Source organism: Python bivittatus, unplaced genomic scaffold (genome assembly GCF_059951505.1).
Source record: "Python bivittatus isolate LINGU-HERP-01145 unplaced genomic scaffold, Pbiv_v1 ctg000850_np1212, whole genome shotgun sequence".
NCBI classification, from domain to species: domain Eukaryota; kingdom Metazoa; phylum Chordata; class Lepidosauria; order Squamata; family Pythonidae; genus Python; species Python bivittatus.
Genome location: NW_028277112.1, coordinates 13,424,455 through 13,446,877, shown reverse-complemented (window position 1 = coordinate 13,446,877; position 22,423 = coordinate 13,424,455). Strand labels below are relative to the sequence as shown.

The following is a 22,423-nucleotide window of genomic DNA, read 5'->3' as shown; positions in this document are numbered from 1 at the left end:
CCCAGCCATAATACTTGTGGGAAAAGCCAGGGTTTTACAGACCTCTGGAAGCCCAACAAGATCAGGGCCAACTGGATCTCCAGGGGGAGGCTGTTCAACAGGCCAGGTGCCGCAATGGGAGCCACTTCTCCTGAGTCAGGCAAGATGGAACTGTTTCACTGAAGGGACCCAGAGCATGTCCACCCTGCTCTGAAGATAAAAAATTATATGTAAAATATATAAATGTCTGTTCTCTTTTCTGTTACATTTTTAATGCTTCATTGATCATACTACTGTGTCATATTTGAATCTTTCTGTGCTTCTAGAGAGTAAAAGCAATAAATTCTTACACAGGCACACAGTATACCCACTCTCTTTTCTTATATAAAAAATTATAAGACAAATATCATTTGCATTAACAGTAGCAAAGCTTTCTAAAATATTCAAGATGGTTAGTTTAAACAGCTTCAATAAGTTTAATATGTGCCCACAGAGCTTTAATTTAAGTTCCACTTTTAATATAGAGAAACTACTGCCATAGTTACTAATATTAATATATCAGTTATATGGATAGAAATTAAAATACAGTTTTTAAAACTCAGTTGTATTTTGATGTTGGTTCAAGATGCAGATGTAGAGATAATCCTATACATTAAAACATTTTTTTCAATTATTCTTTGATTACATGGTAAATGAAATGAAATGAGAGAAAATAGAAGATTCTGCTGGACTTGTTTGCTGGACTTTACTAAAGGATGTTTCTGGAACTACTAGGCAATACATAATATGTTTTTAGTTATCCAACACCTACATCATCCAATAACTCTAGTTTTTTTGGTAATGAACAAATCATTTAATATACCAAAACCATTTAAAAGTGTATATAAATACTCTGAAAGCCAACAATAAAAACTTCAGAGGACTAAGTTTACTTTGGCTTCCAGTGTTTGACAAAATTATCCTTTTCAAAATGTTGCATGCTGTTCGTATTATGAATTGCGGATAGAAAAATAGGAATTATTGCATTACTGACATAAAGATTTGGCTGACATGACTAGCTGTTTTTATATTGTTACATTTCTAATAACCAGGAAATGATGCCTAATCAGCAAGCAACTGAAATACAATCCCTTTTGTTTAAATATTGAGTAGCATTTTAAATGATCCATATGATTTTCAAACTTTCTTGTAATCTTTGATTTTAGTTGAATCTTTTTAAGTAATATAAAAAATCTGTGGGCAAGACATATAAAATAACTGAACATGATTATCTGTGGATTCAAGATTAAGAACAGTTCTGAATGTTTTTTGAATTGTTTCTCTCATTACTGTCCCTCTATCCATTTTCAGCCCTTGGCTTGAGATGGCATGGCTAACAGATGACCAACGTGTCATTCCCATTTTGCTTGTTTCTCTTGTCATGCTGGTGGATATCTCTTCACTTTTGTTCTTCTTTAATATAATGCTTACAGATGTTTCAGAACACAATTTGACTTCTGACCTTGGGTCTTCTAAGGTCAGGGTACTCAGGGCCTGTGAAATTATCACAAGCAGAGCTAAATTTTTTTTCCCCATTGCAGAAAATAAGCAATAAGTAAGAAGTTAAAAAGGAGCTTTGTCAGATAGACAAGATGGTCTCAGTAAGGGTCAGCTTCTATAGTCTGCTGTCTCCGCAGGAGGCATGGGCATGGGAAGAAGAGTTTAATATATAACTCTGGCACATCACGAATCTATCACAATGCAAAACTAGATCTAAAGAATAAATTTGAAAGAAGAGTAGGTTTCAAGTCTAAATACACTATGAAAAAGGATCAATAAATTTATAGGGATTGGCAGAGATTAAGCTGCCAGCAAATATCTGTTGATTTTTTTAAAGACAGAGAAAAAAGAAATCAACAGATACTTGCTGGCTCCTTAATGTTTAGCACTATAGATGCTTACCGAATAAAGCATATGCTTAACAATGAAACTACAGTGATTATATTTTAAACACTTTCAATTAAAGACATAGTTAATAGGAAATGAATTTTTTTCTCTACATAAAACACAAGTTTAAAAAAGTGTGACTCTTGCACATCAGAAATATTGACAAGTGTTCCAATGCCCCATATCAAATAATACTTAAAAAAAAAAAAAGTTTAAGGAAGACCTGAATTTAAAAAAAAAAAAAAAAAGCAGGGGTACATAGGAGGGGGAAAGAGAAATCGGGCATTGAGAAAGAGTTTGTATAGATAGTCTGGAACTTGAGATAGTGTCAGGACAACTGAGACTCAGAGAGAAGCTTCCTCATATAGGTCCCAAAGAAAAGAAAATAATCAGCTACTTAATGTTAACAGGCAACAGAGGAAAGGCAGAGCTACTCAATTTGAATTTTGGTACAGTTTTCTGCAACAATGTCCACCAGAAAATGGTGAAGAGCAAGTGCAGGGGGAGGATTAAAGATTCAGAAAGAAACATGCTCAGGGAATACCTGTTTACACTGAGCTTAAATCTCTAGGGCCAGATGAAATACATTTTAGGACACTGAAGGAATTTTCTGATAAACCAGCCAAATCCCCAGGTATTATCTTTAAGAAATGTTATCCCTATGTTTAACAAGAGAAAAAAAGGTCCAAGAAAATACAGACCAGTCAATCTGATATATGTATCTGGGAAAATTCTATAGGAGATCATAAACAGAGCTATAATTATCAAGTTAATTACCAAAGGTCAACATGGATTTATCAAGAACGATTCTTGCCAGACTAATGTTACTACAGTACTTCCTGAGTAGACAATGTGAATTTAGACATAATATTTCTTGGTTTCAGCAAAGCATTTTGGCAGAATAGCCTATGCTAGTCTGATTAGCAAACTAACTAAGAAAAACCTAGGTAGCATGACAGTTACATAGATTTGTAGCTGTTTTGAAATTGTACTCAAATAGTGTTTATTAAGTTTTTACAATTAAACTGGTCTGACACACTGAGCAGAGTGCCACAAAATTAAGTCCTGAGCCCTCTCCTCTTTAAGATGTTTATAAATGACTTGGTTGAAGAGGTGGAAGGAATGCTTTTCAGAGTTGCAGATAATACACAATTGGGATGGGATAGTTAATACCCTGGAAAATGGAAATAAAATTCAAAATGATCCTTATAGGTTAGAGAAATGAGCTAAAAGTAACAGAATGAAATTTAATAAAGACAAATAGAAATATACAAATAGAAGATTAGGATTACCTGGGTTATTAATAAATCAGGAGTCTGGCACGACCTTCCCAACTAACAAATATTATTAAAAGGCATAAGCTTTCACTTCATTAGATGCATAGAACGGCTGAGTGATATAGGATTTAAATTGGGGGGGAGGTGGGGGGAAAGATGGGGGAAGGGAGATATAGATAGGTTAGTTATGAATCTCAAGTAAAGGAAAAGTTTCGGGGGTAATAGTTGTGAAAGTATTGTTCTAGGAGAGCCATGAAGATATTTGTGTGTAATGGAGCCATGTATGTTTCCATTGCTGTGTCACTGATTTGCAGGTATAGGTTATTGCTAAAGCTAAAATAGTTATGGATGACTACAAAATCACACAGACTGGTGATAAGGTATGCTGTGTTTGTTTGCTTATTCATTTGTTTTATTCAATTTGTCACTGCCAGACTTTAGAACAACTCTGGAGTTATGATTATGTTGATAGCTTGAAGCCCAAGGTTAATTTAATTTAATATAATTGATTTATATGCTGTCCAACTCCAAACAACTCTGTTTGTGGGGGGTGTTTGTGGAAAATACTGCTATATAATGCTTCAGCATCCATGGCAGCTAAAACGGTGTTTGTTTTGGGGGTTGCCAATAGATTTCCGTTTTCTTAGGAAGTCAGTGGTGTCACTTATATAGCTGGGAGTGCTGGTGGCATAAGGTCTGAATACAGAGTCCTTGAAACATGATATTCTAGCTATGATTGTTTTCATCCTTGGGACAATGGGGATGGCCCAGGTTGCCTGGTTTGTGTATTTGGGGATGTAGATAGAAGATGCCAGGTTGTTGCTCTGGAATATTTCCATGTAGATACAGTTTTGTATGTCCTTAGGAAATTCTTTCATCAGACTGTGTGGTTTTTCTGATACATTACACTGGGATCTGAAGATAAAAGTTGGTTGAATATGGTGTTAGAAAGTTGCCTATCAATTTCCTTGGCATAATGTACCTTATTCTTAATTACAACTAATCCTCCTTTGTCAGTTTCTTTGATTATGTCATAGTTGTTCTTGAGACCTTGAATATCATTTCCTTCCGCCCTGCTGAAATTGTTGCATAAGGAGAATATTTATTGATGACTATGGCTTGAGCTTGTTGGTGAAAGCATTCAACGTAGAAATCCAATTTACTGTTACATCTGTCCAGGGGCGTCCATGCAACATTTTGTTTTTAATGCTTTTGGGATCTGTAGTTACATATTGTCCCAGGAAGGTGTTGGATTGACAATGGCTTTATATCTGTCTTGCTTCTTTTCGTGAAAGTATTTTGTAAGTCTTAAGTGGTGAAAAATATGTTTCAAAATCCCCCAGAGTTGTATATTATTTGGGGTTTAGTGGGGCAAAAGGATAAGCCTCATGCAAGAATTGACTTTTCAGCTTGGCTGAATATATGGCTGGACAGATTCACAATATTGTGGGGTCTGTGGAGGGAAACCTTAAGAGAGCATCTAGGCCAACCTCCTGCTCATTGCAGGATCTACTAATCATCCAGACTCCGATGAAGGAGAACTCATCATTTTATGTCACAACCTATTTCACTGGCTGACATATCGTACAGATAGGAAGTTCCTACTAACATATATACTAAATATGCTTCCTTATAGTCTTAACCTATTGGTTCTAGTTCTGCCCTGTATAGCAACAAAAAATAAGTCCACTCCTTCAGATATTACTACTACAAGTAGTCCTCACTTACTATTTGTTCAGTGACCATTGAAAGTTGTGACAGCACTGAACAAGTGATACTTATGACTGGTCCTCGAAGTTCTAGCCATTGCAGTGGTCATGTGATTGTGATTTGAATGCTTGGCTCACACTTACGATGGTTATAGTGTCCTGCAGTCTTGTGATCACCATTTGCAACCTTCCCTACCAACTTCCCACAAGCAGTCAGTGGGGAAGCTGGCAGGGAAGGTTGCAAGTCACTCTGGTAAGTCACTTCCACTCCTGCTGCTTTTTCTCCTGAGGAGCCCCCAGGTAGCAGGGCAAGTGTGGGCCCCAGATTGGCAGGTGGCTTAGCGACAGAAATTCTGGTCCCACTTACTATCATTAAGCAAGGACTACCTATATAATTTCCCTGAATCATCCCTTCTATAGATTAAATGTACTTATATCCTTATAACCATTCCATATCAGGCTTGGTTTCTGATGCCTCACCATCATCCCTTCCAATCTGTCACTGTCCTCTCTGAGCTATGGTGCCAAGAACTGGATACAATATTCCAAGAGGAATCTCACCAAGGATTCAGTCAAACTGGAACAGCATCAGATTATCAGGAGGAAAAATACTAAGTTCAACAAAGAAAGATTGAAGGAATTGGAATGTTTAGCTTTCAGTTGAAAGAAAAATGAGGATATGATCCCATTCTTTGAATATCTGAAAGGATGTCTCACAGAAGAAGGCCAAGACCTGTTGTTTCAGTCCAGAGTAAGGTACACAAAGGCAGATTCCAAGTAAATGTTCCTAGCAATTCAAGGTGACTTGAATTAGAAGTAGTGGATTCTCCATTGGATGTGTTAAAATGGAGGCTAGACAACCATCTGTAAATGATGTTTTAATTTAATTCCTGCAATAAACAGGGTTGGACTTGGTTGTCCGAGTGACCTCTTCAGTTCTGTGATTCTATAATAGCATTAAGTCAGGAATTAGTATTCAAGATGTCTGTCTGGTACAGAGTAAAGTGAAATTACTTTTTCTTTTAATTTGGTCATTATGGTTTGAATAGGTTCACAACACTGTGGTTGTCAATAAGCATCCACTTGCCATAACAGGCCTCAACCTAAAGTCACATTATTCCTTGTAGTGGTATCAGACTACTTGTAACCATACATCATGCCAATATTCTTTTCACATATACTTGTACTAAGCTAGTTATTATTTCCTTTATGGTCCAATCTTCCATTTCCTATCTATTGCAGTATCACATCTCTAAATTTGTGCCAATGGCAAATGTTATAAAGATTTTTTTCTATCATTTTATCAAAATGGGGGGAAAAATGAAGAATATCAGGTTCAGGAGAAAGTCCTGTGATACTGTACTCAAAAATTTCCCTCACTTCCATTAAAGATTATTAATCAATACTCTTTTCAATCAATTAGAAATAAGACTAGTTTAGCAGGTTTTATCTTTGACAAATGCTGGGCTACTAATAACTGCATTGTTATCATGATAGTTACACACACTGATTTTTTATAATCTGTTCCCCAGTATTGATCAGACTAACTAGCCTCTCTTTTCAGATCTTCCATTTTTACAAATACACTCTGCGTTACTCTTGGACTTCAGTTTTAACTTTGTGTGTACTTAAGTTTCATAATGTTTCTTAAGTGCTTAAAAAAAACCCTTAATCATACTCTTTACCAAAACAGAAAGCATGAGATAGAGACCATAAAGAAAAACACATCTCCTTTGTGACAAAAGATAGCATCTTCTATGGGTTTCCATTAGTTTACTCTTTGAAGACTATTCTCTAAATTAATAGAGTTAAAAGTTTTCATATCTGTCTTCATTTTTATTCATCAGTCAGTAATTTTTTAGTCAGGTAACAGGAGCAGCTGATAGAGATTTTGATGGGGCAGACTAAATTCTATAATTTAAATTAAATATGGTCTATTCTTTACTATATTGTGTGAAAGCCCAGGAATGTCCTTATTGAAGAATAACTGATGTGCTGTTTTTCAAGATCATTAACTACAAATAAGTAACTGAATGAGACTTTAAATGCATGCCAACTGGTATCACCAATAAATATAATATGAAAATGTTTATAGCGTGTTGTGTAAGATATAACTGTGATAACAGTTTTAAAAACTCTACTAATTAGAAGACTGAAATTAAATGCACAGGTTTCAACCCCGAAGCATTCTACATGTCAGACCACTGTTATATTAGCATTATGACAGAGATGATCTGTTGTAACTGGTGCTGCAGGAGGCCTTACTGAAGAAAAATGGTGAAGGGCCATACTGCTTCTGCAACGTGGCCAGTCTTGTGGCAGGGCTTGGTTTTCATGGAAACAAAAGCACAGGAAGCACACTGGGCAGCCCTTCTTAATCTGAGAAGAGAAGCAGGAAATCGCCATTTTGAACCACAGCAGGAAAACATGCCTGGAAACTGCATTTGTGGTAGGCAGGGAGAGCAAGTACAGGGTACCATTATCCATTCCTGCCCTCCAAAAGTGTTGCAGTGCAGATAAGCCCTCAGTTAAGAAGGAAAATCTGAGATGAAGGATTAAAATAAGAATATGAAACTTTCTATGAACAATATAATGAGTCCATATATTAAGAAGAGCACTTGGTCATTTGGAAGATGCCTCTGTTGCAGCATGCTTACTCAAAAGTAAACTCTACTTATTTCATTATAAAGTATTTCCTATTTGTTTAGTATTTCAACATTACAATTTTCTTCTAATGCAGTTTTGGGGCAAAAATAATGTTTTCAGAATGTTCTGAAAAAATGGACATTTGTTCCCTATAATTTACAGTTGAGAATCTCTGAATACAGTGCAAAGCAAAATTCTTGCAGACAGGATTCATTTTTAGTTTAAGAAAAAGAAGCACCTAGACAGGCATAGTTTTACTGAATTGTGTCTCTACAGAACTTAGTCCTTGGTGCCAGTTTTTAATATGAGGACATAGTCCGAGAATATAAGAAGAGAATGCAAAGTGCTTTTCCTGCACAGTTACAGTATGGTTTATTCTAAGAAATAATAGATGATGTGGTCACTCTTGGCCTAGACTGTACCACCTCAAATTTTAGCTGCTAGGTTTATATCATTAGGATTCTCCTGATACAAAAAATAAATGGATAAATGTTGAAAATCGAAGATGGTACCAAAAAGGAAAAAAAAAAACCCAACCCTTGCTTTGATTTTTTATACAAGTTTTCTGTGTATTGGAATCTTTTTTTTTTCTGCCTGCAGTTTTAACCATTTTATCTAATATTTGTAAATTAACTTACAGTATCCATCTGGTATCAGGCTTAAACTCCAAAAAATTCTGACTTTACAAACCAAGCACTGAATGGAAAATAGAACAGCTGAAATATTTCAATGTGTCACCCTTGCTGTATGTAGTAAAGGAATTGTGCAGATGAATAATATTGCGAAAAGAAGAAGTAATATTATTACAGAGGTAATACCAAAAAGATCCTGTGCAAAATCCTGAACGTGTGTGTGAGAGCTTCTTACTTCTGAACCATCCCACTTTTCCCCAGGCCTAATGCAGCTTAGGTTATTACCTATGCTTTCAAATAAGTAAGCAATGATGGAGTTGCTGTCCAGAAAGAGAATTGGGCCTGGCTACAGTCTGTTAACTTCTGAACAAGGCTAATGATAATCTTGTTTATGCTATCACTAAACCAAAAATTAGCATGCAGGGATAAGCATGAATAAGATTTAGACTAAATAGGCTTGCTCATCCTTTCTCCAGTAGTATAAGTGAATTAATGTAAGCTGTACTTTTACATTGGCCCAGTTGGACAGACCATAATTAAACTTAATCATAATTTTACCCAGTTTGCAATTAAAGACAAGTCATAGTTAATTCAAAACAGGGAGCAAATGCTTCTGATTTCCTTACAGCCAAATGGAATCATTCCTGTAGCAATAAACATGGCCTAGCACTACAATCAAATGTGGCCATGATGCTGCAGTTTCATATGTTACATGTGTATGGTCCCTTCTTGTTATATCCCAATGATAAAACTGCTGAACAATCCACTTTCACTTCTTTAATGAGAAGTACACATGGCCCTTGCTTAATGATCACAATTGGGACCAGCAACTCTGTTGCTAAGTAATGTGGTTGTTAAGTGAAACATCATATGACTGCACTAGACTTACAGCATCAGTTCTGCTGCAGTCATTAAGTGAGACATCACGTGACTGCGACCTGTGATTTTACTGCCGGCTTCTCCATTGACTTTGCTTGTCAGAAGCTGGCTATGAAGAGTGCAAATGGCAATCATGTGACTGTGGGACACTGCAATGGTCATAAATGCCCACCAATTGCAAAGCACCCAAATTTCAATCACATGACCATGGGGACACTGCGATCATCGTCAGTGTGAGGACTGGTCATAAAGTTACTTTTTCAGAGCTGTTGTAACTTTGAAAGGTCCCTAAATAGGGCAGTTGTTAAGCAAGGACTACCTGTATTTGTAACTGAAATTGTAATGTAATTGACACATTAGCAGGCAAGTTGTAATGGAAGGTATCTGCAAGGAGGAGACTGGCATGGGAGATCAAGGCTGTCAGGAGGGAGGTAGTGCATTCCAGAAAGGGGGACAAGGCAAGCACTTTTTCAGTCTGCAGCAAGACCGTGACAAGAAGAGGTTTAGACTAGCCACTCCCTAGAGTATCACGGGGTATATCCATTAGTTGCTGTAGTGTAGAGTTACTCTGGCAAGATTCTGTCTAGAGGGTATAAGCAGATAAAGGAACTGTACTGGACTGAACTGTTTCGTCGTCGTTCTTGGGCTGAGCCGGACACAAGTGTAGTGCAGTGAAACAGAAATATGACTGTGAAGGTAAGGAGAATATCAGAGGCAAACCAGAATTGCCACTGACTGTACAGATAAGAAATTATGTACATACACATAGCCCTGAACTCCGTGTGCTTGTTGGAGAACATAGGTAATTTATGAAAAAGAATATATAATTTTAAGAAATCACTACAATAAATGCTCCACACTGGTCCACATGTAAAGTATATATATATTACTTTACATGTATATGGTGTGTATAGTATAAAGTATATATATATGTATGGTGTATATATGTATTACTTTACGTGTGTGTGTGTGTGTGTGTGTGTATACACTTTACATGTATATGGTGCTTTCGAGTCAGTGTTGACTCCTGGCAACTGCCTAGACAGGTCCCTGCAGTTTTCTTGGCAAGATTTCAGAAGTGGTTTGCCATTGCCTCCTTCCTAGGGCTGAGAGAAAGTGACTGGCCCAAGGCCACCCAGCTGGCTTCATGCCTAAAGCAGGACTAGAACTCACAGTCTCCCAGTTTCTAGCCTGATACCTTACCCACTACACCAAACTGGCTCCTAAAGTATATTCACAGGTTAATATTTTTGCTATCCAGAGTTTTTAAGTGAAATTATTAAAAAAGGCTATTAAACTTGTTGATAGTGTAAATGCCAATTATCATCTACCATTTAACATATAAATACATTTTAAAAGATCCTAAATGCTGGCTTGGTAAAAATGCTACATAAGCACCCGAACGGCTAAATATACCATTGTGTTTTGTGCTTTTCTTTCTAATCTTGTACTGAAAAGTCTTTTATGTCACAGACATGGTGGAAATTAAAATAACTCTGATAAAACAGGGTTGTATTTGGTTAGGATTAAATAAAATGAAAATACTTTTTTCCATAAACTGCTTAATATTATGCAGTAATATATCAAAGAAAAAGAGGAAAGAGGGAACTTACTGTATAGGCAAGTTTCAAAAACTGACATTCATTGTGGTCACTCTTGCTTGGATTCTTTTAGCAATGTAGGAATGTAAGCAAACTACAATAACCGGGTTTATGTTTTGTTTACTTACACTTGCAGAATTTACTTGGAAATAGGTCTAAAACAAACCATGGATTCTAACTAACAAACACTCTCTGGTTTGTATATTGCTCTAAAGAAAACATGAAAGGAGCTTCTGCTGTTATTTAGCCATTCTTAATTGGCAGGAAAAATTAGGTGGGTGCACTAAAATATCATGCAGATGAGCAAGCATGCTAACCGTTCATGGTAAGTTGAGAATTTTTAAGAATATTTTTTTGTGTGCCATACAAATGCCATATGTAGGTGCATCCAGACATGGCATACATAAGCCTGGATCACAGATGGAGATGCTCACTTGCATCTGAACAGTGTGTTTGGAAACAGCTGCTGGACGTTTGTTTCCAGCTTACTGTGTCATCTTCAGAATCCTTTCAGGTGTAACTAGCCAGAGAGCATCCCCATAATTACAGGTTTCCTTAAGAGAAGCTCTCTGATGCCTAGAAGTATCTTGCAGATAATTTAGTAAGCTTAAAACAAATAATTCCTAGCTGCATTACTTGGGGAGGCATATTTACTAATAAGCATGTTATCCAGATTTGTTCATTGCCTCTGAATATTTGTGTACGTGTGTGTGTCTGGCTTCTATGTTTCTCCGTTTTACTTTGAGTCAGTATGCACCTCACTGAAATATATGTTGCCCTGGGATAAAATAAATAATGTTCTTAATTTTTTGGAATGCTGGAAATTGGGGGGGGGGGTAACATGTTTATTATTTTTTAAGAAAGGTTAAGAGTTTGTAAATTGAGTTGCTTGGCTATAATTATATCCTGAAACTGGTGCTTCAGATCTTTTAATCTGGGCAAACAAGACTTGGAACTCAAAGCTCAATAGTCAAAGTCTGTATTTTTCTTTAGTATGATCTAACACAGCAGTGATTCTAAATACTTCCATACACATCATGAACAACTATTTGCAGGTCATACATGTTTTGCTAATCCTAAATAAATGTTTTATCCAAATAAATGCTTTTAAAATATATCTCAGTGTAATTTTAATTTGAATAAATTAAAGTTAAAATTTTATTAGTTAATATGGGGGATTTTTACCTGAAGACAGAATAATGTATTATTATTCTGTTTCTGATGTTCTAGCTCCATTATCAAGGTGCTGATTAATAAGGTCTTGATTAACAGTCCAGTCTTCATTGAAAGCTTGTGAAAGACTTCAACACTTCTGGTGACATAAATCCTTTTCTACTAGCAGGAAATACATTCTGCTGGCTGGTCTGATCTACTGAAAAAGAGATCTGCTGGAGAAAGTGCCCTGCCAGGGCAATGCTAGCTGAAATATACCAGCAATACAGCCCCCCAAAGTGTGAAGCATAGATATAGCAAAGACAGTTCTCAGTTACACCACCTTCAGTCCCCGACAGAACAGCGATATGCTACAAAGCAAGCTCTAAGTTAGGGTGGGATGAGGGGAGATCTGACAGACTTCCGATGTTTTGAACCCAATTCAGGTTGGTTTTTAATTATCTCCACCACTTGGATGATCTTTTGGCCACAATATAGGGCTAGTTCCTGCCTTCTTTCCTTGTGTTATGATGTTATGTAATTTAACACTATGCTGTATAATACTATATTCAATGTCCTTTACCAATAGAAGAGAATATACTGTATGTCGATGTCCATTCTATGAAATTTATAAATGTTAATTCTGAAATAAAAAATATTTATCTTAGAGTTTTTTCCCCAAAATGAATTATCATTTGAAATTCACTGTTTAGAAGTCTTCAAAAGAAGTTTTCTTTATTAGTATTTCCCCTATTCTTTTCAGTGAATCTACATTTAAAAGCATATTTCTGCAGAACTGCATATACAACTGGAGCTAGAAACTGCTTTGCAAACATGTTTAATAAATCATGCTATATTAAATGTTTTTCATTTATTAAAAGAAAAATAAACAATGTACTTTCTTGTATATAAGATCTTAGTGAAAAAACCCTTTATAATTGGGATTACAGATACTGTCCAGAGTATAAGAAATGTACATTTCCAACAACAGAATTAAAGATTTGATTTATTTTAAATGCAGAGTGTGTAAAAAAAAAAATCAGATGATTTAAATCCTAATCATTTTTATTAAAAAAATCATGTCAGTCTTGCTGAAGCTAAGAGTAATGAAATTTCATTATTATTTTTTAACGTTTGAGTTGAACTTGCCAGATATAGATCTCCAGTCATTTTTACCTAGCTGGGGAAAATAACCTAGTTTAAGAGTTCTAAAACGTGAAGGATTCATCATTATATATTTACTGTCTGAGGCTGATATAGCTGTAAGGTTTTTCAGATTCCATTGATCTAGTGCGCATGTTCCCTCCCTAGGTTGTAGGACGTGCTTCTATTTGCATAAGGCCCTGGGCAAGGTTCTTTCTTGCATTGATTGGCCTGTCCAAGAGAGTCTGATGTGTTCTTGCATTGATCACTTTGCCTTTTCTTGGAAGACAGTGTTATACTGACTTCATCTCAAATATTCTAGGGAGAAGGTGAAACTTTACTGCAGATGTCTCAATTTTATTCCGAGATTATTTTTGAGTACAGTTTTTTTTTCCTGTTGATAGAACATCTATCTCTCTTCTCCTTTGGACAGCTTTCTTCAGTCTGGTGTACTATACTCTGAATTAGTTTAAAATAAATGTATTTAGCTGTCAGGACATATACCACTTTTTCATTTCTATTTTATTCTGAAGTAATATATTTGCCTTTTAGGAAGAAAAACCCAGCATACTTTTTAAATATTTAGAAACCTATACATACATCTTTTTATGTTGGTGTATGATCCTAAGCTTTTAAATCCCTTGGTAACACTGAATTCTTTAGTTTGAAATATTACTCTTACTTCAAATTGGCTTGAGCGTACAATGGTTATGCACAAGTCTACTGCTGTCAGTAATATATGGATATAAAATAAATGAGAAATTTAGCTATATGTTGGCTAGAATAAGAAAATATTTTCAACAATATTTTTCTATACTTAAAATTTATACTGAAATCTTACCCCAGAATTAATTGGCCTAAATTTTCTTGCATTATTATTTGTATCTTTACTTCAGAGTAATCCCACTATATCAATGAAATATATTAAAGCAATTCCATGAATTAGTATTCGGTGAATATTTTTTATAACAACATTTAAACCATAATTCATAAAAATAGTATTTGTTCAAAAGAAACATAGTTATAACTGGAGTTTTATTTATTTTGGCACAGCAGTTCCTATTACTGAAAAAACAAGGAACTGATGTGTCTTGAAATTTGTTATGATATTATAAATTACTACACCAAATACAGCAACCATCATGTCATATAGTTCCCTCCTGATTATAAAATCATCTTCATGTTTTCTAATCTTAAAATTATTGAACACTAGATTCCATGTTTGCCTGCAGATCCTCTTGCAAAAAATGTTTTATGTAATATCACTTAAAAGTATATAAAAACAAAACAAATAATATAATTAACCTCATAGGCTTTTGTGTTATTCAAGAGAATATGTTCATACCTGACAGGCTCTGGAATCCATTGAATTGTAAATATAATGAAGTAAAACATGCCTTTTAATTTTTAATTTGTCTGCTTTATGATACATGATGTTTGAGATTGCTTTGATATTTTACAGAATGATTTAAAAAATATTGTTCATGTTATATCTCCTAAAATTCTTCATTCAATCAGAACCAAAGACTTTACAAATGTATACACTGAAACATGAAGAAATGTATGCATCTAATTCTCCATTTAGAAAATACCTTATCGTTGACTGTTTCATGCTTACAATAGGCATGAAAAGTAGGCTATAAATCTATATCAAAGAATTTATATGTCATCTATATTCTAGTTTTGGGTCATCTTTTTGAAACAAATAATGGATTTTAATTTAGAGAGTACCCTGTTTCAGGGAAAGAAAGAATTCTCATTATTTGAATAAAAATTTGGGTAAGTGCAGTTCTGGCCTTATATATACGATACCTTCATTATTATGCAAATACACCATGAGCATAACATTTCCCAAGATGTCATTTGGCTATTAGGATCTTTAGAAAATGGCCTCTCAAAGTCACAATGCTCATATTCCTCAAGAAAGCAATATAATACCTAAAAAGTGCCTATCCTCTTTTCTATATGAATAATGAATGTAATAGGAAAAGCCATTATTAAAATAGGAGAATACATTGACCTGTGAGTTGTATGTGAAAACTGCATCTGCGTTTCTTATTTGTAGTAACTGCTGACAGTTCTCTTGCAGTGGTAAATGAACATGCAAGAATATTTTGCAATATTTTGTAACAGAAGCTATAAGTAGTTTTAGGTGCCCATAAAAAGAAAAATAATTGACATGTTAGAAGTATTGATCAACTATTTAGTGGTTATTATATGCCAGCCATAAATAAGTAATTGGCACAATAGATTAATTTTTATCTCACTCTTTATCTAATACAATTATTCAGTATTTAATCAATGTCATGAATTGATTAAATTGGAACATGTTTTCTTTCCAAAGGGAAATTTCTGTTTGAGAACAATGGTCAAGCCATACAATTACAATACAAAAAAATTGCTGCCATTTAGGTAAGAGTATTGCATTCTGTGATAGCAATTGGATCTCACAAATATATGGTAGGATACATGGTCTGCTAAGTCCCCAAGTAAAGAACAAAACTGAATAAAAGAACAAAGCCTAAATAAAATACATTAAAATACATATTTAAAGGTATTTTGCCTTTGATGTATGTTATCTGGACCGTGTTTTATATTTGGAGAAATACTTTTAAATTATCTATTTGTTAAGAGAAGTTAGTATTAATATATAACTTCAGTGTATCATATGAATATGAACTTCATATTTATAATATTAATTATGTTAGTTTTTTCATTCATTGTTTACCCAGAATTTTCTAATTCAGACTGCACATGATACATTCAAGCTGATATATAGATAGATTGGATTTTGAATGCTTTATAAAATTTGCCACTTCCATATGCTATGTTAAACAAATTAATGGTGATTTTTACTACTTAACTGTGATTAAGAAGCTAGGAAAGGACCATAGAATCACACACTGTCCTTTTCCATATAAATTGCTCTAAATCGTCTGTTACTAGATAATAAGTAGGGTCAAGCTTTAGTTATGATAAGTGTGCTAAATATAGTAACTCGTAATCAAGCTTGGCAACTATCTGGACATATCAGTCAAGTGAAATTATTAGTTGACTATACTCATGGTTAAATAGCAGTACCAAGGTGTGGAAAGGAACTTACACAGGGGAAAGGGAGAGCCTACAGTCTTTTGGTCCACATAAAAAATAAATGAAATAACTTAAGCCATCACTAGTATTATGCCCGCATTCTATGAAGGACCCATTAACCTTAGAACCTGAAAGAGTTTGCTGTTGAAGTTTTTGTAACATCTGAAACATTCAGGGTTGTCTACAGGACACATCTTTCTGCACATTGCTGTAATGGGAAAAAAAGTCTGTTTGAGGTATTATTAACTTAGTAAAAAGGCAGAATGTTCCATGCCTTACAGTCCAACAGTTGTGGCTGATTGTCTTATTGCCATAATTACGATGTTCAGTGTTTTGCACCCACTAGCAGCTGCTTTGTCAATCACATTCAGTCTCTTGATTAATATAAAGTGAAATGTAGGGAATAGCCTGCATGTTGTTGTTTTTTTTAATAACATTGCAACTAGAGTTTCATCACACTTTGGATACTTTTTTCTTGCTTGAGGCTATATTATACTTACTTTACTTTAATTTTTAATATAAATATAGCCTAGCTTATAGTTATATATTTAATCCCAGTTGTTTTCAAATAGTTAATTAAGACATTTTAATTCTTAGTTTACAGTTAATCCAAAATTAATATTTAGAGCTTCATTGCTACTGTAAAGGGCCACTTAATACTCTATTATGTATTTATTTTACCAGGCTATGGTTTTCACAGGCTACCCATAATAAGACATTGATACTTTATAAAACTTTAAGATGGAAAATGTTACACTGGTATTCCTTTACTCGTTCTAGAAATAAATGAATAACTGGCTTATTCTGTGAGAATTAATTATTTCAAGTATGTCTGCATTGTGAAGTGATAGAAACAGTAGCAGCACTGCCCAGAATTACATGTAGTAAGTAGCACTCTCCATTTTATATTGCTGAAATGCTGAATTACAAGTCAAGCTTGCTTGTTTAATTATGACCACAGTATTTTGAACAAGGGAGAAACAGCTAGATAATTGCTTTACGATATGACAGTTTGCCTAAAATTGATAAAATGTAGTACACCCCATACATTTAAATTGTTAGTGTGAAGGATTAGGTTTTCTTTATAGAATGATTTTAAAGATACCTCATTTTGAAATAATTTTTGTTTTCTAAAAGTACTATTTTCAGTAACTCTTAACAGTGCTTAGAATATCAAAGTATGTAGTGTTCACATTGCTTCAAATATCCGTTTATAATTATTAGTGACATTATTTCCCATTTGCTTCCTGTCATTAGTTTCATATCTTTCTGTATAGATTTATTTCCTTTCAACACATTATGGATTATATATCTCAAATTATTTGAATGCTTAATCATATTTCATACTGTCATTTTTATAACAGCAAAGACCCATTGATAACTTTAATATGGGAACTGTCTTTGTTTTACATAATGCTATGTTGTAATTTTAATATTCCAGCCACATCCCCAGTGAAACTTTCTGTTCATAACTCTCAGCAGTGCTAACTATATTTCTACAATATAATATGAGCAAATTTCTCACCTCCTACAAACCAAAAGACAACAGTCTTTTATGTCAAATAACAAATAAACTTATTTAGCCCTAAAGGGACAGTTTCCTATTGGGGTTTAACTAACCCATATGATATATAATTAATAATCTTTGCCTGCTGTTTCATGTGTAATATTTTATTCTTTATTAATTTCTTATTATTATAGCTAACAAAAATAATTGCATGTATTTATCAACTTGACAATCAAGCAACTTTTAAACAAAACTGTATAAACCTTGTATTCTCAGAGTGTCCTTTTCTGTTTGTGGTACTCCCAATACTTAAAGAAATCTAACTAAGAATATGTAAATGTAGGTTTATTTTGGTTTCTTAGAATTCCTCAAAGCAATAATGGATCACAAAGCAAAAGAATGATTATTCGAGACTCCATTCAATTTGATTAAAACCAGCATACTGAAGAAATTAACAGTCCATTATTCTTCTGAAGGTGGATAGGCTGAGCATATAGAGCTTATTTTCCCAGTACATCTAGCTTTCTAATTCCATTAGGTATGTGTTTTTAGCACTGTTTTTCAAGACTCCGTTCTAAGATGGTAACATCTTTACCTGGCATTTGGTAAACATGAGTTAGGATACAAGCAGGTAGTTTGTCAGTATGTAGAACAGAAGCTGCCTTGTGGACCTCATCTTCACTTTATACACATATGAAATGTTAAGTTGGTGATTCTAGAATTTAAGCTGAAGGGATGGTGTAAGAAAGGTAAGGTATAACAACTTATCTTAAAAGACTAACATAGAAAATACATTAGCCCTTGCTGTAGACTGTACGCAACAGAAGAAGAAACATTGAATCCATAGGATTAATTTTTCTAAAAATTTAGTGACTTAAATTGGGAATAGCTAAAAATAAAATCTTTTAAAGTTTCGGAACAGCTTCATGAAATACATACTATTATGCTTGTGCTTGTCATAAAGTGTACAGTCATTGTAGAGCTGGGGTCTTTCCAGGTCCCTAAGGACACTATTTGTACAGCACATGTTTCCAAACACCTGTTTGTTGCATTTTTGCATTTCATTTTGCCTGTCTACAAAACTATATTATGGGAAAATCTTAAAACAAAATGTGTGAAGAAATTTTCTGTACCTTAATTATCTATCTGCATATGTGTCTTTTATTTAGTGGAGATTTACTGAATCTCAGCCAAATGAAGTTTCCTCCAGAAATTTATAGTAACTGTAAAGAGTCTTAATACATAAGTATTGTCACTCTGATCCCTCATATCTGCTCTTTTAATTTCTTGCACTTAAAATTTTAATTTAAAATACACATGTAATCTTTACCTAAAGGTATTCATCAACATTATAATGCAGGAATATGAATACATTAATTATTTATATGGAAAACAAGCTGTAAACACATTTATAACACCTTTTTTGCAGTTTTATTTGCATTACAAACTGAAGTTGGGCAGCCAATAAATTTAAGTAAATAAATAGTAATACAACAGCAGGCTTCGTATTTATTTGTGGTATACCTGAAACTTAGTATGTGTGAACTTTTGTTCAGAATTTGTTTCTACTAAACCTAGTCTTATTTTGGGGGGAATTTGTTGCCATTAGTTGCATCATTCTTTTAAACTTGTCTTTTGAAATTACCAATACTAGTACACTGAGGATTGTTCCAAATTTACAGTAAAATTTGCTCACCCTGTTAATTGCCTGGAGAAAAATAAATACAGAGAAGCAATATGACTTGCCTCTTGCAGTACATTTTAAAAGTCAGCTTAACGAGATTACTGAAATAACTTGCTAAAAGGGTCCAAAATTATAAGAATGTTGTCCTCAGACCCAACAAAGTTAAAATACCTTCCACTTAATAAAAGAAAGGCGGGAGAATCAGACATTCACTACAGGTTTAATTATAATGTAAGGACCTGGCTGATTCAAACCTTTCTTACTACATTCTGGTCACTCCAATTTAGTCATTCAGTCCCTGCTGCCTATATTGTGTATTCAGCAATCCCTATTAGACATCTTCACAGTGAGTGATTCTGCTGGGTTTTCTGACACCCGCTTTCATGCATGGCCTGCTATTCTGTGTGGAATTTTTTTTTCCCCTAAGCTGCCTGGAACATTAAAGACATCTTGGCCATGTCAGACTTCTTGAGAGAGAGTGTGCATGTGCAATGTTTAGGGGTATATAAGGCAGTGGACATAACATAGTATAATTTGATTATTGTTTGTGTTAATAATTATTTACAATAAGTCTATTAGTATATAAGCATCCTTGCAATGTATTTGTCATTAAAGAGTCTGAGATGATGCTTACTTTTATTCAGATTTGTATCTGCTGTAAATTACACTAGAGGGCACTGCTTATCCTCTGTTGTGGAGTTCTTCTGGGATTGTGGGGAAAAACTCAGCTGATTCCTGTAATCTTACTTTAATTAACAGTGGTATTCTTGTGGTTTTTTTAAAATCTAGACAGTTTAATTCATTGCTTTTTTTTGTGTCTAATCTACAGTCTAATCTAGTGAAGCCTAAATGCAGTGCTAATACAAAGGATGGCGCTATTTGCACTTAAAATAAATAGAGAATCAAATGTCCCACACAAGAAATAGATTTTTTTTTCATTTGGAATATCATTTCTGCCAAAGCCAGAAGGCTAACTTTTCCCCATGATGAGGTCTAAATCTTTTGCCAGCTATGCTTCCTGCTAGCAAGTGTGATTGAGCAGGTTTAGAAAACAAGTGAGAAAGTATTATAGAACAGTTACTGTAATTCCGTTGAACAAAGGTCAAGAGAATGATATGCACGTAATAAGTCTTGGTGGTTTAAAAGCACATATTCATCTGCATGCAAATATATCAACATGTTTTCTCTGTGGTATAGTTAGAATTTAACTATGGAAATTACTGATTGCAACCATTTTCAAAATATTTTTGCCGGTAAATATGCAGAATGGAGTTATGAAAATAAAATAGAATAAAATGTGTTTCTGTTCTGTAGTATTAATAATATAATAGCATTTCTCCTACTTACAAAGGCCATGGCAGTTCAGCATTGACAAAATGTCAGTAAGTGCCATAGTTAATGCCTTTAAAGATATGTTAAGGTTTTACATATCACCATTTACGTACTATTTAGACCTTATGCAATTTGTTATTAGTTATTGATGAAGTGTAGTGCTCATTAAACTGCTATTCAAGACATTACTGTTTATCTTTCCAAAAATATTGTAAAAATGGTGTATAGAGTTGTGAGCCGTATACAGCCAACTTTTGCTGGCATTTCTTTGATTTATTTATTTATTTATTTATTTATTCATTCATTCATTCAACTTGTATGACCATTCACTTTCCATGTGACTCTGATGGAGCTCTACATTGTCCCGTAGAGTCTTATGAAACAAAACAAACAAGCAAACAGAAACCTTGGGTTGTGAATGCTACTAAGTCTAATATGATAAAGCAGGAAAATTTACACTTTACCTGAAAATGCTAAAATTAATAAGTAAATTATTTTTTGCACTGCTATTATGCAGCAACTAATACATTTTGAATGTATTAATGCTATGTCACTGCAAAAACCTAATTGGACAGGCTATTGAAAATTCAAATAATTCATCATCCTTCATAAAATAAATTCTAATTTTGACTTTTTCAATTTATATTTTTATATCTTCAAAAAGTTAATGGTAATTATTTCAGTCATTTATAATACCTTTTATCCAATATAAGCAAACTAATCATACATTTTGATTGAATGCAGTATGATTTTAAAAATAATTTATTTTCAAAAACAAATATTTTTGTGCAGAACATATCTTCAATCTAAATAGTTTATAGAAAATCTCACCTGGATATTACCTGGCTGCTTTAAAAAAAGCCAAACTTCATCTTGATGTTATTGGTAGTGACCTAAAAACTCTCTAACATATGCCTATTTAAAAACTCTCAATTTTTTGCATGCTCTGTATTTTTTAGTATTTAGGGTAGTTATTTATCATTTAATAAGATACAACATCATCTACTTTTATCTTAGTAGTTAATAAGGAACACCCTGATTAATCAGTAGCGTAAATTACTTTACATTACTTATTCTTAAAATATTGCTCTTGTTGCTACTACTGGACTACATAGTATCGATATGTACCATTTTGAATAAGACTATACTGTATTGCCTGATTACAAGACGTTAAAATCAGATCTAGAAATAATCAGTTAAATCTATTAGCTGTATGTATTCTTCTGGGAATGCAAGATTTTGCTGTTTTTATTATTTTACTATCTTAAGCCAAAGAGAGGAATTGTTTTTCTGCAGGCCAAATGACAGAAAAGTTTTTCAAGATTTCTTCCTGAGGCTCTTAAAAGGAAGACCATTTCAGAAAAGAAAAAATATTACCATTCTCTTGTCATGTGAGATCATTTTCAACACTTTTGAAATGAATATTGCCACATTTGCACATTCACAGTGGCATAATAAATATCTCTGCTTTGGAATTAGAAAGCTACTCCAATATTACAAATTCTTTTTGTACCTAGGAAAATTTTACTGAATTATTTGTTCATTGTCAGTAAATTTGTAGTTCAATTGTAATATGATGGTGCTGTCTGGAAATGCAGACAATTCAGTATTTGCTAATTTAGGTCTACATTTTCTCTTGGTTTGACAGTAAGTGCTCTGTTAATTCTACTTCTTTACAGCAGCTCTCTAATAATCAGCAAGAGCATCATCATAAATCATTATAAAAAACATTTCTGTATAATTTTATATCAATGCATTCTTTTTTAAATTAATAGGGAAAAGTAGTACTGAGACAAAACTTGAAACAGGCTAATAAGTGTGCCATTAGTGTCCTTTTAGTGCACTAAATGAAAGCTTTTGCATTGC

At 33.9% G+C, this 22,423-nt stretch overlaps 1 protein-coding gene across 5 annotated transcripts in view; it reads left to right on the top strand.

Moving 5' to 3' along the window:
- The window catches only part of ARB2A (ARB2 cotranscriptional regulator A), a 278,187-nt gene that overhangs the window by 152,966 nt on the left and 102,798 nt on the right, over positions 1 to 22,423 (top strand). The window lies entirely within an intron of this gene.